Here is an 18,535-nt window from a genome sequence, read left to right as displayed (position 1 = left end):
ATCTTTAGGTATATAATATATACATTTTAGTAAATTTATTTTGTGGGTTTGCAAACAGGGAAAGACAAACACACACAAGGACACATCACACAATTACACACACAAAGAACACTTTGAGATGGCAACTGGCAGATGTCGGAGACCATTCGTCTGCAGATTCATTGTTCAGTAAAAGCATATAAGCATGTCAAAAGAATGGTTCATTGAAAATGAAAGTAATTTGTGTACACAGAAAGGGCTGCTGGTCAAACAGCAGACCACCTGTTTGATTATTCATGTTTTTAGAATTGAAACTTCGAACAAAAACAGTCACTTGATTCTGGGCCTAAGTAGACAGACATGAATTCATATGCTTTTAGCATATAGATGTGAAGTAACTTTGAAGTAACTTCAAAGAAATAGCAATGAGGTCATTTCATGTGAGGAGACATTTTCAGAGAACATATTACAGCAACACGGTGTCGAAGGCTTTGGTGAGGTCAACAAAGGTAGTGTAGAGTCCTTTGTTTTGTTCTCTGCACTTTTCTTGGAGCTGTCTGAGGGCAAAGACCATGTCAGTGGTTCCTCTGTTTGCGCGAAAGCCGCACTGTGAGCAGGAAAGGGCTTTGGCAAATACTAGAGCGCATCGGATGTCCCCCAAAGTTCCTCAACATGATTATCCAACTGCACGAAAACCAACAAGGTCGGGTCAGATACAGCAATGAGCTCTCTGAACCCTTCTCCATTAACAATGGCGTGAAGCAAGGCTGTGTTCTCGCACCAACCCTCTTTTCAATCTTCTTCAGCATGATGCTGAACCAAGCCATGAAAGACCCCAACAATGAAGACGCTGTTTACATCCGGTACCGCACGGATGGCAGTCTCTTCAATCTGAGGCGCCTGCAAGCTCACACCAAGACACAAGAGAAACTTGTCCGTGAACTACTCTTTGCAGATGATGCTGCTTTAGTTGCCCATTCAGAGCCAGCTCTTCAGCGCTTGACGTCCTGCTTTGCGGAAACTGCCAAAATGTTTGGCCTGGAAGTCAGCCTGAAGAAAACTGAGGTCCTCCATCAACCAGCTCCCCACCATGACTACCAGCCCCCCCACATCTCCATCGGGCACACAAAACTCAAAACGGTCAACCAGTTTACCTATCTCGGCTGCACCATTTCATCAGATGCAAGGATCGACAATGAGATAGACAACAGACTCGCCAAGGCAAATAGCGCCTTTGGAAGACTACACAAAAGAGTATGGAAAAACAACCAACTGAAAAACCTCACAAAGATAAGCGTATACAGAGCCGTTGTCATACCCACACTCCTGTTCGGCTCCGAATCATGGGTCCTCTACCGGCACCACCTACGGCTCCTAGAACGCTTCCACCAGCGTTGTCCCTGCTCCATCCTCAACATCCATTGGAGCGCTTTCATCCCTAACGTCGAAGTACTCGAGATGGCAGAGGTCGACAGCATCGAGTCCACGCTGCTGAAGATCCAGCTGCGCTGGATGGGTCACGTCTCCAGAATGGAGGACCATCGCCTTCCCAAGATCGTGTTATATGGCGAGCTCTCCACTGGCCACCGTGACAGAGGTGCACCAAAGAAAAGGTACAAGGACTGCCTAAAGAAATCTCTTGGTGCCTGCCACATTGACCACCGCCAGTGGGCTGATAACGCCTCAAACCGTGCATCTTGGCGCCTCACAGTTTGGCGGGCAGCAACCTCCTTTGAAGAAAACCGCAGAGCCCACCTCACTGACAAAAGGCAAAGGAGGAAAAACCCAACACCCAACCCCAACCAACCAATTTTCCCTTGCAACCGCTGCAATCGTGTCTGCCTGTCCCGCATCGGACTTGTCAGCCACAAACGAGCCTGCAGCTGACGTGGACTTTTTACCCCCTCCATAAATCTTCGTCCGCGAAGCCAAGCCAAAGAAGATTACAGCAACAGAGACATTTTGGAACCAGAAGGTGCTTTCCCACCCTATAAGTCACATAGGATTGAAATGCAGTAACAATCCTTTGGAGAAGGAAGGCTGCTTGTGTTCTCCTTATGAAAAGGAAAAAATACTAAAAAAAGTGGTTTTGAAGAGAATAGCCACTTCCAACTGACTTTTTAAAAGAGAAAGGCCAGTCTTCTTGTGTCCATTGAAATTGTTACTTTTGATTAAGAAAGAAAAAAACTAATCTTGTATTTGAAACATAACCATTTTAAAATCATTATTTCATTTAAGCCTTGCCTGGGTTTGTTGAAATCATTTTGCAGAGATCACAAGTAACCTGCATGAAAAAGAGGAAAATCATTCATATGAATAAACAATTCTCTAAGAAAACAACTCTACAAGAATTTTGTGAGTTTTGACAAGTCTGATGCCTCACACCTACTCCATAATTACTTTGAACAGCAATGTAAAGAAACTGAATTTCAACATAAAACTGACTGAAGTTTAAAAATTGATTCTTTTTGCAACCGTGCCTAAACTGTAATGGTTTGGGGATCTGCCACACACATACATTTAAGTTAGAGATAAGCAAGAAGTGTTATTATTAATAGATATCAATAAAAATTATTGTTTTGAAAATACCATTTTCTTGTTAAATTTCTATTGCTGCTGGCCTGGTACATTACAGTAACTAATGAAAACTGTTTCCATTTGACTGATGTGTGCACTGGCCCCATTTTCCCACCCATCACTGTCAAGGACCCTGATGCTTTCTGTACCCCCATGATTCAGGGGCATGGATGTTTCCAGATGGCAACTGGTGCTTCACACTGTTGTAACCAAGACTCCAGTCATGCTCTGCAGATTGAATATAGAAAGGAGCCCACTGTTTAATTCTGTGCGCCACTCTTTAGGAAGGATCTCAAGGCCTTTAAGGAGGGACTGGTTACACAAGCTCTGTGCAGAAGCTGGTCTTTCTCCTGAAGTTTAATTTTTATGGTTTGCCTCTCTAGGCGGAATTTTGGGAGAAATGCTTGGTGATACATGGACTAACGATGTAAATCAAAGGCAGCTCCTGGTTGGAATTGTCCAGGCTGAACTTTGCCCCAAGCTTCTGTGTGGGCTAGAGGCAGCTGCATCCTGGATCTTCTGCTGGTCTTGAGGTGCTGAGTGAATGTTGTTTTATCATCGGTGATAGCAAATAGTTACCCTCATGAACTGTGTAATCCATAAACTGCTCTTCTTTTGTGTGGTTGAACCACGATCTTTACCTCTCTGTTGTTCTTTGAAACAGTGCTGGTAACTGACACGTTTGCAGTCTCATGAGTTCTAAATTTCCATGATGTCTTATGAGATGTGATACTTTAGGGTTTTGAATCAATATTAGATGATACAATGAGATTTAAAAAAACACTAGGTATTGGTAATGTGAAAATATATATATTAAAAAATATGTGAAACCCTCAGCAGGCCAGTCAGCATCTGTGGAAAGAGAAACTAAATATTACCAGTCCAAGATCCTTTATCAGAACTGGGGAATAGAAGAAACAAATTAATTTTGTGGAGGTGGAGGACAAAGGGAATATTTCTGATAGGGCAAGACTAAACGAGTGAATATGGTGGATAGAAGCCGATATTGTGTGTGTTATATAATGCTAATGGCTGGCCTGCAAGTCAGGATTCACTAGCAGAGAAGGAAAACTCCTCATAGACAGTGGAGGAATTGAACCAGAATTGCTGGCGCTCTGATAGTGTTGTGCTTACTGCTACACTCACCATGCAACCCTAATTGTTTCTTTTTCTCAGCTAGTCCAAGAAGCTTCTTTTAAAATTTGTTAATTTTTGAACAAAAGGATGTTCTTGACAAATGAGATATGTGATGTGTTTGAAGTGAAAGGCTTGTCAATATATGAGAAGCCAAGATTATTCAAAGGTTCAAGACTTGGAGGGATTATAATGTCCAGGGGAAACAAAAGTTGATTTCTTGTCATCTGATTGGAGGGCTAGGGAAAATGTGAGAATGACGGATCTTATCAGTCAGTCTAAACTCTCATCTCACCCACCTGTCTGTGTTCATACAGCATGGTCATCCTGTGGTATCAGGTTCTTGGAGAGGGGGATACAATGGTCTGTGAAGTCCCTAATGTCCAAACTACAGAGAGCCATAATTTCCGATGCCCTTCCCATTTTCCCTACTCTAGAGTAAGTGAGAAAGGTGATCCCAGGAATACTGTCAATCCCTTTCTGCTCCAAACATCTTGCCCCTGTTACTTGCTTCACGTGTAAGCAGCCCCAGGTAGCATGGGCAAGCCTGCTGCAGCAGAGGGAGGCTGGACAGTGAGGGTTTGCATCCGCCAGGGGTTGGGGAGAGACGGACCATGTGCAAGGATTGTCCTCACCCTTGTACTCCAGGGACTGGCGCTGTCACAGCTCCTCTCCCACATCTCCCCCCCCCCCCCACCTGATGTCAGACAATGGTTAGTGTCTGAGCTGCCTTCTGGTTTTGCATGGGAGAGGAGCTGTAATAGGGACAATCCCTGCTGCCTCATGGTGAGGACTGTGCTCTCATTAAGATTGTGGCCACTCCAGAGCCCCATTCACTCATACCACGTTTTCTGGTCCAGTGGCTGACATCACGGGGTAAGTTCTGGTATGTGTATTTTCGCAGCTCAGTCTGGACCAGAAAGCTGACTGGTGCAGCCTGTACTGGGAGGCTCCATAGGCCCAAGCTCAGGCTGCCCCATGGCCTGTTTCATCCTTCCTCCCACCTACCCATTCCCCCTTTCATCATGCTTCACTTTGACTGTCTCATGAATCATCATCATCATCTCCAGCGTCCCTTGGCACTCCCTTCATGATGTCCCAGGACAAAGCACCAGACAGATCCGGAGAGAATCTGTGCAGAGGCTTCAGGCCGTTGAACAGCTTAGGACAGTGATAGTGCCTGGCTGAGTTTTCCAGGTCGCGCAAGGAACTGCTTGAACCTGGCTGAGGATGGGTTGGCTCTTTGGGACAATGTGTGGCTCCTTGGGAGGGGGTGGTTTGAGGGATGTACTGGTAACTGGAGAGATGTCCATCCCCTTGCCAGAAGTCGGCTTGCATCCTATCTATTCTGGAGATGTTTTGACAAGGTACAAGTAGCAGCTCATACCTGTGAACGTTCAGGGCCTTTTGTACCGCCATCTGAAATATAGTAAATTTTGGCAAGAGCCTATTGCCTAGAGTGTCCTCCTCGAAACTCTGCCTCTTCCACTGAACTTCCCACTTCCTGTGAGTGGTCCCAGAGTTATTGCTCTCTGTAGGCACCATTTCATGGATCAGGGCTGTGTCTGGCAAGGTGGCCAGCCAGGGACACCATGTGTGAGGCACAGTGATGCTGGGTGACTTTTTGCTTCATTGACAATTCACAGGTTATAGGTTCACAGAGTAACACAGCATGGAAACAGGTCCATTGGCCCAACACCCAATTGAAGCAAAACACTAGGCCCATCTTGCTTATTTTTGGTCTACGCTCCTGTCCATTTCATCTGGCAGCTGGTTCCACACACTATCTCTCAAATACTCTTTGAACCTTTTCCCCTCTCACCTCCCAATTATGCCCTCCAAGTTTCAACTCCTGTACCTGAGAAGATCAACCATAACTATCCACCCAATTGATGCCCCAAGTAATCTTATCAACATCCACAAGATCACCCTTTGTTCCAAGGACAATACTCCCAGCATTTGTCCAATCTCTCCTCATAACTCATGCCCTCAGACCAGGCAACACTCCTGTGAAAACTTTCCCGTACTCTGTCTACATTTTTAAAATTTAAATTACATTTAAATTGTTAATTAACTTTTAAAAATTTTGACATACAGCACGGTAACAGGCCATTTCAACCCAAGAGTCTGTGCTGCCTAAGTTACACCCCATTAACCTACACCCCTGATAAGTTTTGAATGGTGGGAGGAAACCAGAGCCCCTGGAGAAAACCCATGCAGATGCGGGGAGAATGTTCAAACTTCTCACAGACAGTGTGGGATTCAAATCCCAGTCCTGATCGCTAACACTGTAAAGACATTGAGCCAAGCTCCACGCCAATGTGTCGCCCAACATCCTTCCCCACCAGAAATGCACACAATGCCCCAAGTACGGTTGAACCAACAATTTGTACAATTGAAAGGTGACGTCCCAGCTGTGATTCTATCTGTCTCATCCAATGAAGGCAAGCATCGCATCCACCTTCTTCACGCTCTGTCAACAGGTGTCACCGCCTTCAGGGAACTGTGTACTTGTATTCCACGACCTTTCTTATCCATAATAGACCCAGGGCCACTCCATTCACGGTGCATTTTCTGGTCTGGATTAACTTCCCAGGATGCATCACTTCATACTTGTCTGAGTCAGCCATTCCCTGGGACACTTGCCCATTTGATCTGGATTCTGTTGAATTCTCTGACAACCTTCTTCACTGACCATTACACCACCAATTTGGTCTCATCTGCAGACTTGCTAATTGTGCCATGAAGTATATAGGCTGCATCTGGAGAGATCCCACTGCATGGATCAGGATTTATTTTCAATAAATTTTAAGTTTAAAACAAAATATAGACATATAACATGGTAATAGGCCCTTCCAGTCCATGAGCCCATGCCGCCTCGGAGGAAACCCATGCAGACACAGGGAGGATGTGCAAACTCCTTATAGACAGTGTGGGATTCAAATCCAGGTCACTAGCGCTGTTATACATTGCACTAACTGCTACGCTAATGGTGTTGATGCAGAACTCTTGGGTGTTGGCAGCTCAGAAGTAGAGGAGGTCCTAACCTCTCACCCTTTCTAATCCTGCATGAACTGTTGACCCCCACCTCCTCCCACCCCTGTCTCATATGCTCTGTGTTCCACGTTGGTGGAAGAGAGGTCTCAGCCAAATCTTCCCCATGCATTGGACACCTGCCATGGACTGCCAGGCAGAGCAGTGCCAAGTGCTTTGCAATGGGTCCATGGTGCACCAAGGCTGCCCGCTATTTCTGCTCATTGGAGGAGCCTGTGTCCTGTGAGTAGCCAGTAAAGTGACGCAGCTCTTCCTTTGCACTTTGCTGGGAGTTCCCTTTGGTTCCAGGCTCCAATTCCAGGAGGAATAGGAAGGCTAGCGAACTTTCTACAAGGAATGCTCTTGCTGAAAATTGTTACTCCAGGTTCAGGTAGTGACCGAGAAGGCATATGTCTGGCCTGAACTCTGTCACCTCCTGGGATGAGAGCGTGAATGTTTCACCACCCATGTCAACAGGGTGAGAATGGATATGGTAGGCTGAAGGGCCTGTTCTTTGCTCTCCAATGTTTGGATTTCAGAGAGTCTATTGCCAGGCCCAAGCATTACCAGTAATTCAGTCTCAGTATTTTTAACATGCAGATCAATGACTGTGTAAAGGAGCCCATGAGCTCTTGGTGATGACTGTCATTTCAATGGAAATGAACAATTTAACCTTTAAAGTGTATCTGTCTATTCATCTGGTCACAGTTTATGGTTAATTTTGGAAATTTTGATTAATTTTATATCTCATTGTGTATGAAAAGCAATCTGTTGATATCTTAGATGATGAAAAATGTCAAACTTTGTTGCTAAAGGGGGTTATTACCTGGTACTTCTGTGGCATAGATAGCTCCTGGTCTGAATGTAAAAACACAAAATGCTGGAGAAACTCGGCAGCTCAGTGTCCTTTATGGAGCAAAGGCAAAGATACAGAACCAACCTTTCAGGCTTGTTACATTTAAATCTACTGAAAAAAAAATTTAGACATACAGCACGGTAACAGGCCATTTGGACCATGAGCTACAACCCCGGTACATTTTGAATGGAGAGAGGAAACCAGAGCCTCTAGGTAAAACACATGCAGACATGGGGAGTAAGTACCAACTCCTTACAGACAGTGTGGGATTCAAACCCTAGCTCTGATTGCTGGTGCTGTACAGTCACTGTGTTAACTGCTGCGCCAACTGTGCCACCCACACAGATATGGATGCTGCATTTGGTGAGGAGATGTTGGTACATTCCACAGTATCCTGCAATGCACTCATTGATTCCCTCACTTCCCTCATTCCCTCACTCCCCAGGAGGCAAATGATGACACCTTTGCCACATGGTTGGCTTGCAGAAAACCAAGAATGAAAGTGCAGCAAAGAAACCAAGTTCCAAGGACCATTGTTTATCCCAAGAGCTCTATGACTCTTGTCAGCTTTTGGCTTAAGGGGGGGAGGAGGAGGAGTAGGCTGTGTGGCCCTTCACTGCAATCAAGCTTGATCTAATCTCAGCCTCAGCTGCATTTTCTGTCTGTGCTCCAGAACTCCTTGATTTCCCAACAGTTCAAAAATCCATCTTAGTTATGTACATTGGATGTTTGTGTATTTTACTTGACCACGGATCAGCAGACTTTCTTGTTTATTAATATTCATTGAATTGGTTTCCATAATGTCTGGGCAGAGAATGACAAATGTTCACAACTCTTGAAGAAATAAGTTCCTTTTTTGTCTTCTATTGCTGAGCCCTGATTCAGAAACTCCCTCTTTCCAGCACAATAAAGATGAAGCAATGACAATCTATTTCTCAGTGAGAAGATTAGAGGGTGGAAGGAGAACCTGCCAGCAGAGGAGTCCCCATCTTTGGGATGACAGAGGGCACAGGGGAGTCCCACTCAGAGGAGAAGTGGCATGTTAGTGCATCACATTGTGGATACAGTCTGGCCATGTGACAGCTATGGTGAGTGGAGTGTAGGATGGGATGTCAATGAGAAAATAGTTTGGTCCTATGTCTGAGCCAGAGATGCGGTTGTCTGGGAAGGTGGGGAGTGCTCCATCACACCCCTAACTCAACCTTCATGGATGATGTAAATGCCTTGGTTAGGTCAGGAGCTGGGGATGCCCAGCATCTGACCTGCTCTTGTAGACACAGCATTCATGTAGCAGGTCCAAGCTCAGGGTTGTCTGGTGAGATGTTGAAGATGGAGAATCTAGAGACAGTACATCCATATGTGTCCTTTTTTTAAGATTAAAGCTGATTTGATTAAATTGAAAGATTTACCTTTAACTTTAATAGGTCGAGTAAATTGTATAAAGATTAATATTTTTCCACGAATTCAATATTTGTTTCAATCGATTCCTTGTTCTCTTCCAAAATCCTTTTTTAAAGATTTAAATAAAGTAGTTTGAGAAATTTTATGGAAAGGAAAATTAGCAAGAGTAGCTATGCATAAATTGACCTGGCAGTATGCTTTGGGAGGTTTGCAATAAAGGTCGGGTCAGATACAGCAATGAGCTCTCTGAACCCTTCTCCATTAACAATGGCGTGAAGCAAGGCTGTGTTCTCGCACCAACCCTCTTTTCAATCTTCTTCAGCATGATGCTGAACCAAGCCATGAAAGACCCCAACAATGAAGACGCTGTTTACATCCGGTACCGCACGGATGGCAGTCTCTTCAATCTGAGGCGCCTGCAAGCTCACACCAAGACACAAGAGAAACTTGTCCGTGAACTACTCTTTGCAGATGATGCCGCTTTAGTTGCCCATTCAGAGCCAGCTCTTCAGCGCTTGATGCCCTGCTTTGCGGAAACTGCCAAAATGTTTGGCCTGGAAGTCAGCCTGAAGAAAACTGAGGTCCTCCATCAGCCAGCTCCCCACCATGACTACCAGCCCCCCCACATCTCCATCGGGCACACAAAACTCAAAACGGTCAACCAGTTTACCTATCTCGGCTGCACCATTTCATCAGATGCAAGGATCGACAATGAGATAGACAACAGACTCGCCAAGGCAAATAGCGCCTTTGGAAGACTACACAAAAGAGTCTGGAAAAACAACCAACTGAAAAACCTCACAAAGATAAGCGTATACAGAGCCGTTGTCATACCCACACTCCTGTTCGGCTCCGAATCATGGGTCCTCTACCGGCACCACCTACGGCTCCTAGAACGCTTCCACCAGCGTTGTCTCCGCTCCATCCTCAACATCCATTGGAGCGCTCACACCCCTAACGTCGAGGTACTCGAGATGGCAGAGGTCGACAGCATCGAGTCCACGCTGCTGAAGATCCAGCTGCGCTGGATGGGTCACGTCTCCAGAATGGAGGACCATCGCCTTCCCAAGATCGTATTATATGGCGAGCTCTCCACTGGCCACCGTGACAGAGGTGCACCAAAGAAAAGGTACAAGGACTGCCTAAAGAAATCTCTTGGTGCCTGCCACATTGACCACCGCCAGTGGGCTGATAACGCCTCAAACCGTGCATCTTGGCGCCTCACAGTTTGGCGGGCAGCAGCCTCCTTTGAAGAAGACCGCAGAGCCCACCTCACTGACAAAAGGCAAAGGAGGAAAAACCCAACACCCAACCCCAACCAACCAATTTTCCCTTGCAACCGCTGCAATCGTGTCTGCCTGTCCCGCATCGGACTGGTCAGCCACAAACGAGCCTGCAGCTGACGTGGACTTTTTACCCCCTCCATAAATCTTCGTCCGCGAAGCCAAGCCAAAAGAATGTTTTTAAATTATTATGAAGCAGCTCAATAAAGATTTATTAATTGTATGTTAGATATTTTGAACCCTCCTCGTTGTGCTAGGGTGGAATTGGCTGTGATATTGGAACCTTGTCCCCATCAGTTTGTATTTAAATGGAATACTGTCTTACTACAGAAATATAATGTACCAATTTTGAAACATTTATTAGAAATATGGACTAAAAGGAATGTATTAATAGGATCAAAAGGTATTTTATCAGTTCAAACCCCAATATTTCATTGAATAATAGAGTTTTAGAAGATTGGTGAATCAAAGGAATAAAAAGATTGCAGGATTGTTTTGAAGAAGGTGAATTTTTATCATTTAATCAGCTTAAAGAGAAATTTGGGAATTTAGAGAATTTTCTGTTTGTTTATTATCAAATTAGGGCATTAGTGAAAGATAATTTTGGAAAATAAATGAAAATTTCTAAGTTAACTAAATTTGAATCTATGGTTTCATATTTTTCAGATAAAGGTTTTATATCAGAAATGTTGCATTATTACAAGATACTATGGTTAAAAAAATTAGATACATCTAGGATTAAATGGGAGCATGATTTAAATTGTGAGATTAGTCAGGTGGATTGGGAAAATATGTGTTATGATGGGTAGACTAAATTAATTAATGTAAGATATAGTATGGTTAATTCTAATTTTTTTGAATCAGTTATATTTAACCCTTGAAAAAATATGGATTTAGTAATTCAGATCTGTGTTTGAGGTGTGGATTATGTGTTGGAACATTTCTACCTTCTGTTTGGTTTTGTGATAAAGTTCATCCTTTCTGGTTTAATTAGGAAGTTTCTTCAAACTTTGTTTAAAATTCAATTTCCTTTAGATCCAAAAATGTTTTTCTTTGGTTATTTTACTCCATTAGTGGACTTGGGATTGGATAAGTTTCAGACAGTGTTTATTTGTGTAGCATTGACAGTTGCTCGTAAATGTATTGCTATGTCCTGGAAAGATAAAGCAGAGTTAAATGTAGTTTGATGGTATAATGAGTTGAAGTTGTGTATCTATATGGAGAAAATAACATATAATTTACATAATAATTATGATTTTTGTGTTAAGATGTGGACACCGTATATGAAGAATATGAATTTAGCAATATTGTAAATTACTGAATGTTTTTGTTTATTTTTAATGCTTCCCTTGAGGAATCTGTTGTGGGAGGGGAGGGGTGGGTTTGTTTTAATGTTTTATTATTAGATTACTTATTCTGTAAAAGTCTGTTTATTCTTACTGAAAAAATACAAATAAAGTTTTTAAAACAAAATCCATGCATATGTGTGTGGGGGGAGGGGAGAGGGGTGTGTGTAGAGGGTGTGAGGTGTGGGTGGTTGTATATTAGGGGCTGTGTGTAGGCTATGGGTGTGTTTTTATGTGTGATTGGGAATATTCTTGGTCCCAGCTCCGCCGTGATATGGATACCTGAACAGATCAACAACTGGCTTTCATTATTGCAGTTTCAATATTTTGGAGATAATTGAGAAGGGGCAGGATAACCTGGGGAGTGAACTCATCAGGCAAAAGGCTTTGGACAATGTGGCCGAAGGTTCCACCCACATGCCATTGGAGTCAGAATTTGGAATGGTGGATTGTAAAACTGCTTAAATACTGTAATCTTTATTTTTTTTTGTCAAATTCAGTTGTAATCATTGCCACTTTGTGCTTCATTGGCAAACAGCTTGAACCAACTCCCTGGGTGGTGGGGGGATTAAGGAGGAACAGTAAGTGAAAGTCACTTGGATTGAGGGGGATCCTTAACTTTTGGAAGGTCTGTAAGCAGCTGGTAGAGAGATATTCCAAATGTTCACCCAATAAATGCAGCACCCTTAAGTGAAGAAAAAACAGAGTAAAACTGTTTTAACATAAAAACACATAAAGCTGATGAAACTCAACAGTCAAAGAGTGTCCTTTATATAGTAAAGGTAAAAATACATAACCAACGTTTTGGGCTTGAGCCCTTCAACAAGGTACAAACAAAATGTAGGCGGGTGCTGGAATAAAATGCTGGGAGAGGGGCAGAGGGAGGAACACAGGCCTACAGGCAGGAGGTAAAGGAGGGAGGGCACAGCAGCAAAAAAGGGTGGGGGAATGGTTCTGAGGAAAGAAGACAGAGGGATGGAGACGAGAGGGAGAATGGGGAGTAGGCCAGCAGAAACTAAAGAAGTTGATTCACAGAGCCATCCCTCTTCATTGATGTAATTTTATTCAGACGCCTACCTACTTGATGAAGAGCTCAAACCCGAAACATTGCCCATGTATCTCTATTTCTGCTGCACAAAGTACACTGTTTGACTTGCTGAGTTTCTTTTTTTTAGGATTAGAGTTTACTGCAGAACCAATTTCTCACTATTTAACTTCATTCTTAGTTCATTTAAAATACACAGACTCTTGAGAAAACATAGGGGGAATCAAATTCTGCCATATTGCATATACACAGAGACTGGTGATCTCTAAATGCTGCAGTCAGTGCTTTAGCTCCTGTAAATACTGCACGGTTCAAGGAGGGTTTTAGCAATCTGGCACACCTGAATTGAGATTGAAGAGAATTAAAACTGAGATAGTGGCCAAGGATTTATTTTATGTTAAAAATAGCCTGGAAACCATGTGAACTTGTTCCCCCCACCATCCCATAGGTGACGTTATTGGTACAACTCGCATTCCCAACAGTCTGATCCATTGCAAAGCATTGCTTGGGGGTCTTGTGGAGGGTGGTACAATAGAAACATTCAAAAGACTCTTAGGCACATGGATGTAAGAGAAATAGAAGGTTTTGGGTATGAGGTACAAAAAATTAGTTTGTTGTAGAGTAGGTTTCCGTAGGTCGGCACAACATGTTGGGCCTGTACTGGCTGTAACGTTCTATGTTCTATAAACAACATCTAATAAAAATGGATTGCACTAGCTTCTCTGAATAGTTTGATCAAATCATACTTCCTCACCCACTTTCTTCTAAGCTCTTGAAATAGAATTTCAGTTTATGCATTGATATTACTTTACCTATATCCTTCACAAAATCAAAAAATTATATGATGTCCAGGTGTCTCTTTCCAACTGCTTTAACATCTTAGCTGAGTGTTTGTATTACTTTTGTGTTCTCTATAAATTTGTCAAAGGCAAATTGAGACAGAATGCCTTCATCAGCTTTGATCTGAGGATGTGACATTTGCTTTCATTGAGCTTAGCAGAAAGTTATGATTGTCAATTTGATAACAGATCATAGTTTGTCAACACTGTTGCTAGTTGAGCACCAAGAGTGGCTGTGTGTCATACAAGGTCAGCAACCTTGTATCCACCCTGTGGTAGTATGTTATTACATCACTAGGTCACCAGGTGGCTCACCTGGTGACCTTGCATATATAAACTGGTGGAGATCCATCCCCCCTCATTCTGGCCTAGGCTTGCACAGAGGCAAGACCTCAAGACCTAGCTGTATATATTAGCCTATTAAAACTAACCTTTTAATTAAAACTAACTGTTTTTTGTGATTTGATGCTAGTCGCCATCACACCCATGGCTGTGTGTCGTACAAGAAAAATATTACATGCTCCCATTTTCACTTCTATTTTAGTGGCACTGTCTCTTACGAGCTAACAAATCAACCTGCAAGCCCAGCAAGCTTGGAGAGGACTGTGGATGACAGCAGACTGGAACAGCATGTACTCATTTTGCTACTTCTGAAGAGAGAGAAAGTGTTCCAGGAACACAGGTGAAGAGTCATGTGACCAGAATATTAAAGCAGCAGTACATTGTTTGATCAGGGGCCATTTTTAAGGAAGAAGCAACATTGGAGCAGCAGCTCTTTGGAGGAATACTTTGCTGAAGTGGCCTCTTGTAGTATGGACAATTTGTTTGTTTTCTCCCTGTAAGGAGAATTAGTGTACAACACTGTGACCATTGTGATGGTCATTTTGGCTGATCCACAAAAAGGTTCTGGAAGCTTTGTGAAAGCCATTCGCTTTGTGAAAGCCATTCGCTTTGTTTCCACTATGTAAAGAAAAGGGGAGTTTTGACTACCACTTCTCTAAAAGGACATTTTCTCGAAGCACTCGACAAGGATTTTGTGAGTTTACAACAGTCTGTCACCCTGTCTCTTCCACCTACTCTGTGGCCACTTTGTTTCATCGATTTGAAGCCTACTTGTCAACCCGGGATTTCTGAGACTGAACTTTGAACTGACATTCCAGAATTGGGCCTAGGCTGTAATGGCTTGGGGTAGGCCACACACACACACACACACACACACACACACACACACACACACACACACACACACACACACACACACACACACACAAAACCATGCCCACATACATATATTCACGCATCATTGGGGGTTAAGTTTAGATAAGTTAGATAAGTTGTTATATTATTAGTGATTAATAATAAAAATATTATTTTAAATATAACACTGACTTGGAGAATTTCTATTGCTGCTGTCTGAGTTTGTAACAGAATTGGGGGCTTGTCCGGGATCACACCAAATTGGGAGCTTAGTGATCAGTTAATTTTCAATTTGATTGATTAGAGTTTTTTTACCCAATTAAAAGGTTTGTGAGTGGAACAACAGCAGCGATGGACATTGAAAAGTTGTGGGATCACCCACCTTTGTAGATTTCCAGGGCAAAAGAGAGTGAGTTATTGACTATTGCACAAAAGTTGGAACTTGGCAAAGCAATTGATGAAAAAGGCAGAGATCCAGAAAGTTATAGGTGACTATTATGTAATAAAAGGGAAGTTTGGAGAGGAGGAGGTAAAATACCCATGAGTAGCTGTCACCAGTAGAACAAATTGAGTTGGAAAAACTTCAACTGGAATTTGAGAGAGAGAGAAACCTAGAAATACAGAGAGGCAAAGAAGATTTTAGGGGGAGGAAGACAAGAGGCAAAGGCAGTTTGAGTTAGAGTGTGAAAGAAAGAAGAGGAGTGAAGGAGGTACACCTTCTGGAACTAGCAAGAGGTTTATTACCAGTAGGGAGGTGAGGTTAGTCCCTCCATTTGATGAGACAGAGATTGACAAATACTTTCAGCATTTTGATAAAGTAGCTGAAAGTTTAAAGTAGGCAAAAGACCATTGGTCCCTCATGTTACAAAGTGTGATAAACAGGAAAGCCCAATAGACTTTTGAATTATACCATGAAAATTAATTGTTCTGGCAATGTTTGATTCAATACTTAGCCTGGCCTAATCCACAAGATGTTCCTGAGACATTGTAGACCTTAAATGATTCTTAATCAGCTTGAGTTTGCTAAATGACCTCTCTGCAGAAGCTATTGTTGCTGGAATTGTAATAGTATCCTGAAGCTAGTGCAAACATTTTGAAACAGATCACCAAGTCTGCCCTCTGTTAAGAAATTCAACAGACCTAATGGCTTTAACTGCATTTACAAAATGTGCTTTTTGTACTGAGGGTAAATGTTGCATTTCTTTTCCAAAATTATCAGCATTAAGGTCAGCAGGATATTGCTCTGATAAAGATAAAGCTTTTCTCTTCACATCACTTTCACACATGGTGAGATATTTCCACAAGAAATCAAATTTTTTCTGCTAACTTCTTAACAGCATTGAAGCAGACAGTTAATCCTGCTCTGAAATTGTCTATCAAATGTAACACACACACTTTCCAAAGTAGGCCTCTTCAGGTGTTTCATCTGTGTCATTCATTTCCTCCAAGTTAGCATCAGGTGTGCTGTCATCATGTGGCCTTGCCCTCTTGCGCCAAACTCCACCACATCTAAGAGAGAGGTTTATTTCTATCTTTAGGTTTTTTTTCCAAACTTTATTTATAAGATAGAAATAAACCATAACATACAGTATAGAAATAATTAAAAAAAGATTTTATATTAACACCCACCCCACCCTCCCACCCCTTCAGCCAACTCCCTTAAGGGGAGCAAAAAAAATATAGATTATATATATAAAAAGAAAATATTATAAATGTTAATAACATTTCAAAGTATATCTAAATGCATATATTTCAAATACGGAGACCAGTTACTAACAAAAGAAGAATAATGATCATGTAAATTATAAGTAATTTTTTCCATGACAATACATACTTTCAATTCATTGTGCCAATGTGATATATTAATCTCAGTATCATCTTTCCAAGTACTAGCAACACATTTACATGCAACTGATAACACCAAACGTACAAAAGCAATTTGGATTTTGTCCAATCCCATTCCCCTTAACGAATACAAAATTCCCAACAAAAAAATCGTTGGATCTAATGGTAGTATAAAATTATATAATTTTTCCAAAACTACTTTAATTCCTTGCCAAAATGATTGAACTTTAAGACAAGTCCAAACAGCATGTAGAAAAGTTCCAATACATGAGCCGCATCTAAAACAAGAATCTGAATTACTAAACCCATATTTTTATTTAGCTTTTCCGGGGTCAAATATAATTGATGAAAAAATTATAATTATCCATTCCATATGTTACATTAGTCAATTTAATTACATTGTCCTGACACATATTCGCCCAATCATCACCAGGAAAAATAAATACTAAATCACTTCCCATTTAAGTTTAGATTTCTCCCAATCTGACTTATCTTGTAACAAATTATACATCATTGAAATATAACCCTTTTTCGGTATAGAGGAAATCAAAGATTCAAATCTCAACAGAGTAGGTAAAATTATCTCTCTACCATAATTATCCTTTATCAAAGTTCTAAGTCGATAATACGCAATCAAAGATTTGTATCAAATCTTTTTCTCAATTGATTAAAAGAAAGAAATTTCCCCTCTACAAAACAATCTTGTATTTTCTTTATACCTTTAGAATCCCAAATCTTTAAATGATTATTAAACTTTGAAAAAGGAATAAGCTGATTATTATACAATGGAGTTAAAATTGATAATTTATCTTTTGACTCTAACATCCTGTTTTTTTAAAATCCAAATCATTAACAGATGTTTCAATATCGGCATACCATATTGCTGTAACAAAATCAAATTTCAACAAAATATAAATTAATGTATCTCAACCCAAGGAATACACGCCATCTCCACTTTAGCCCAGCTAGGAGGCTGATCTAAATCCATCAATCTACTAACAAACTTCAACTGGGCCGCTTCATAATAGTTTTGAAAATGTGGTAATTGTAGTCCGCCCAATGCATACTTCCATGTAAGTCTATGCAACGCCACTCGAGCTGATTTACCTTTCCATAAAAACTTTCACACTGCTTTATTCAAATCTTGAAAAAAGCCCTTAGAAAGTAAACAAGGTATTGACTGAAATAAATATTGAATTCAAGGAAAAATATTCATTTTAATACAATTAACCTGACCAATCAAAGTTAATGGAAGATCTTTCCACTTAATCAAATCTGCTTTAATCTGTCTTAATATAGGTACATAATTTAATTGATATAATGACTGATAATTAGTTTTCATAAACAGACCTAAATATTTAATTTTATTTGTCCACCTTAATTTTGTAATAGTTTTAAATTCAAAATAATCTCCCACTCCAACTGGTAAAATTTCACTTTTATCCCAATTAACTTTATATCCCGATAATTCTCCAAATTTCAACAAACACTCTTGCAGTTGTTTCAACGACTGTTCCGGTTCTGTCAAGAATACCAACACATCATCCTCAAATAAGTTAATTTTATATTCTTCAATCTTAACCCTCATCCCTCTAATTTCTTCAATTTGTCTAATAGCCTGAGCTAATAGTTCAAAAACCAACGCAAATAAGGCTGGTGACAATGGGAGCCCTGTTGAGTTGCATGAGTCAATTTAAATGGTGAAGAAATCTGTCCATTTGTCTCCACCCTAGCAATCAGGTTCATATATAAAGCCTTAACCCAACCAATAAAAAAAGGGCTGAATTTAAATTTCTCTAACATTTTAAATAAAAAATCCCACTCAATCCTATCAAAAACTTTTTCTGCATCTAATGCAACCACCAGAGGATGGTTAGGTAGCTTTTGATATGTGTTGACCAAAGTAATTAATCGAAATATATTGTCTGAAGCATTTCTATTCTTAATAAAACCTGTTTGATCAATATGTACCAATTTGGGTATTAGCTAATACTTTCACT

The 18,535-nt window shown here is 41.2% G+C and overlaps 1 protein-coding gene across 1 annotated transcript in view; it reads left to right on the top strand.

The window, feature by feature from the left end:
* bmpr2b (bone morphogenetic protein receptor, type II b (serine/threonine kinase)) overlaps positions 1-14,747 on the top strand; it is a 306,159-nt gene extending 291,412 nt beyond the window's left edge. The window contains exon 14 of the transcript XR_011356387.1: positions 14,038-14,747. The gene's annotated coding sequence lies outside the window, so the exon portion shown is untranslated. The remainder of the gene's footprint in view (positions 1-14,037) is intronic.
* Positions 14,748-18,535: the final 3,788 nt, after the last annotated feature.

Source organism: Narcine bancroftii, chromosome 4 (genome assembly GCF_036971445.1).
Source record: "Narcine bancroftii isolate sNarBan1 chromosome 4, sNarBan1.hap1, whole genome shotgun sequence".
In the NCBI taxonomy this organism is placed as follows: domain Eukaryota; kingdom Metazoa; phylum Chordata; class Chondrichthyes; order Torpediniformes; family Narcinidae; genus Narcine; species Narcine bancroftii.
This window is presented reverse-complemented; position numbering and strand designations above follow the sequence as displayed.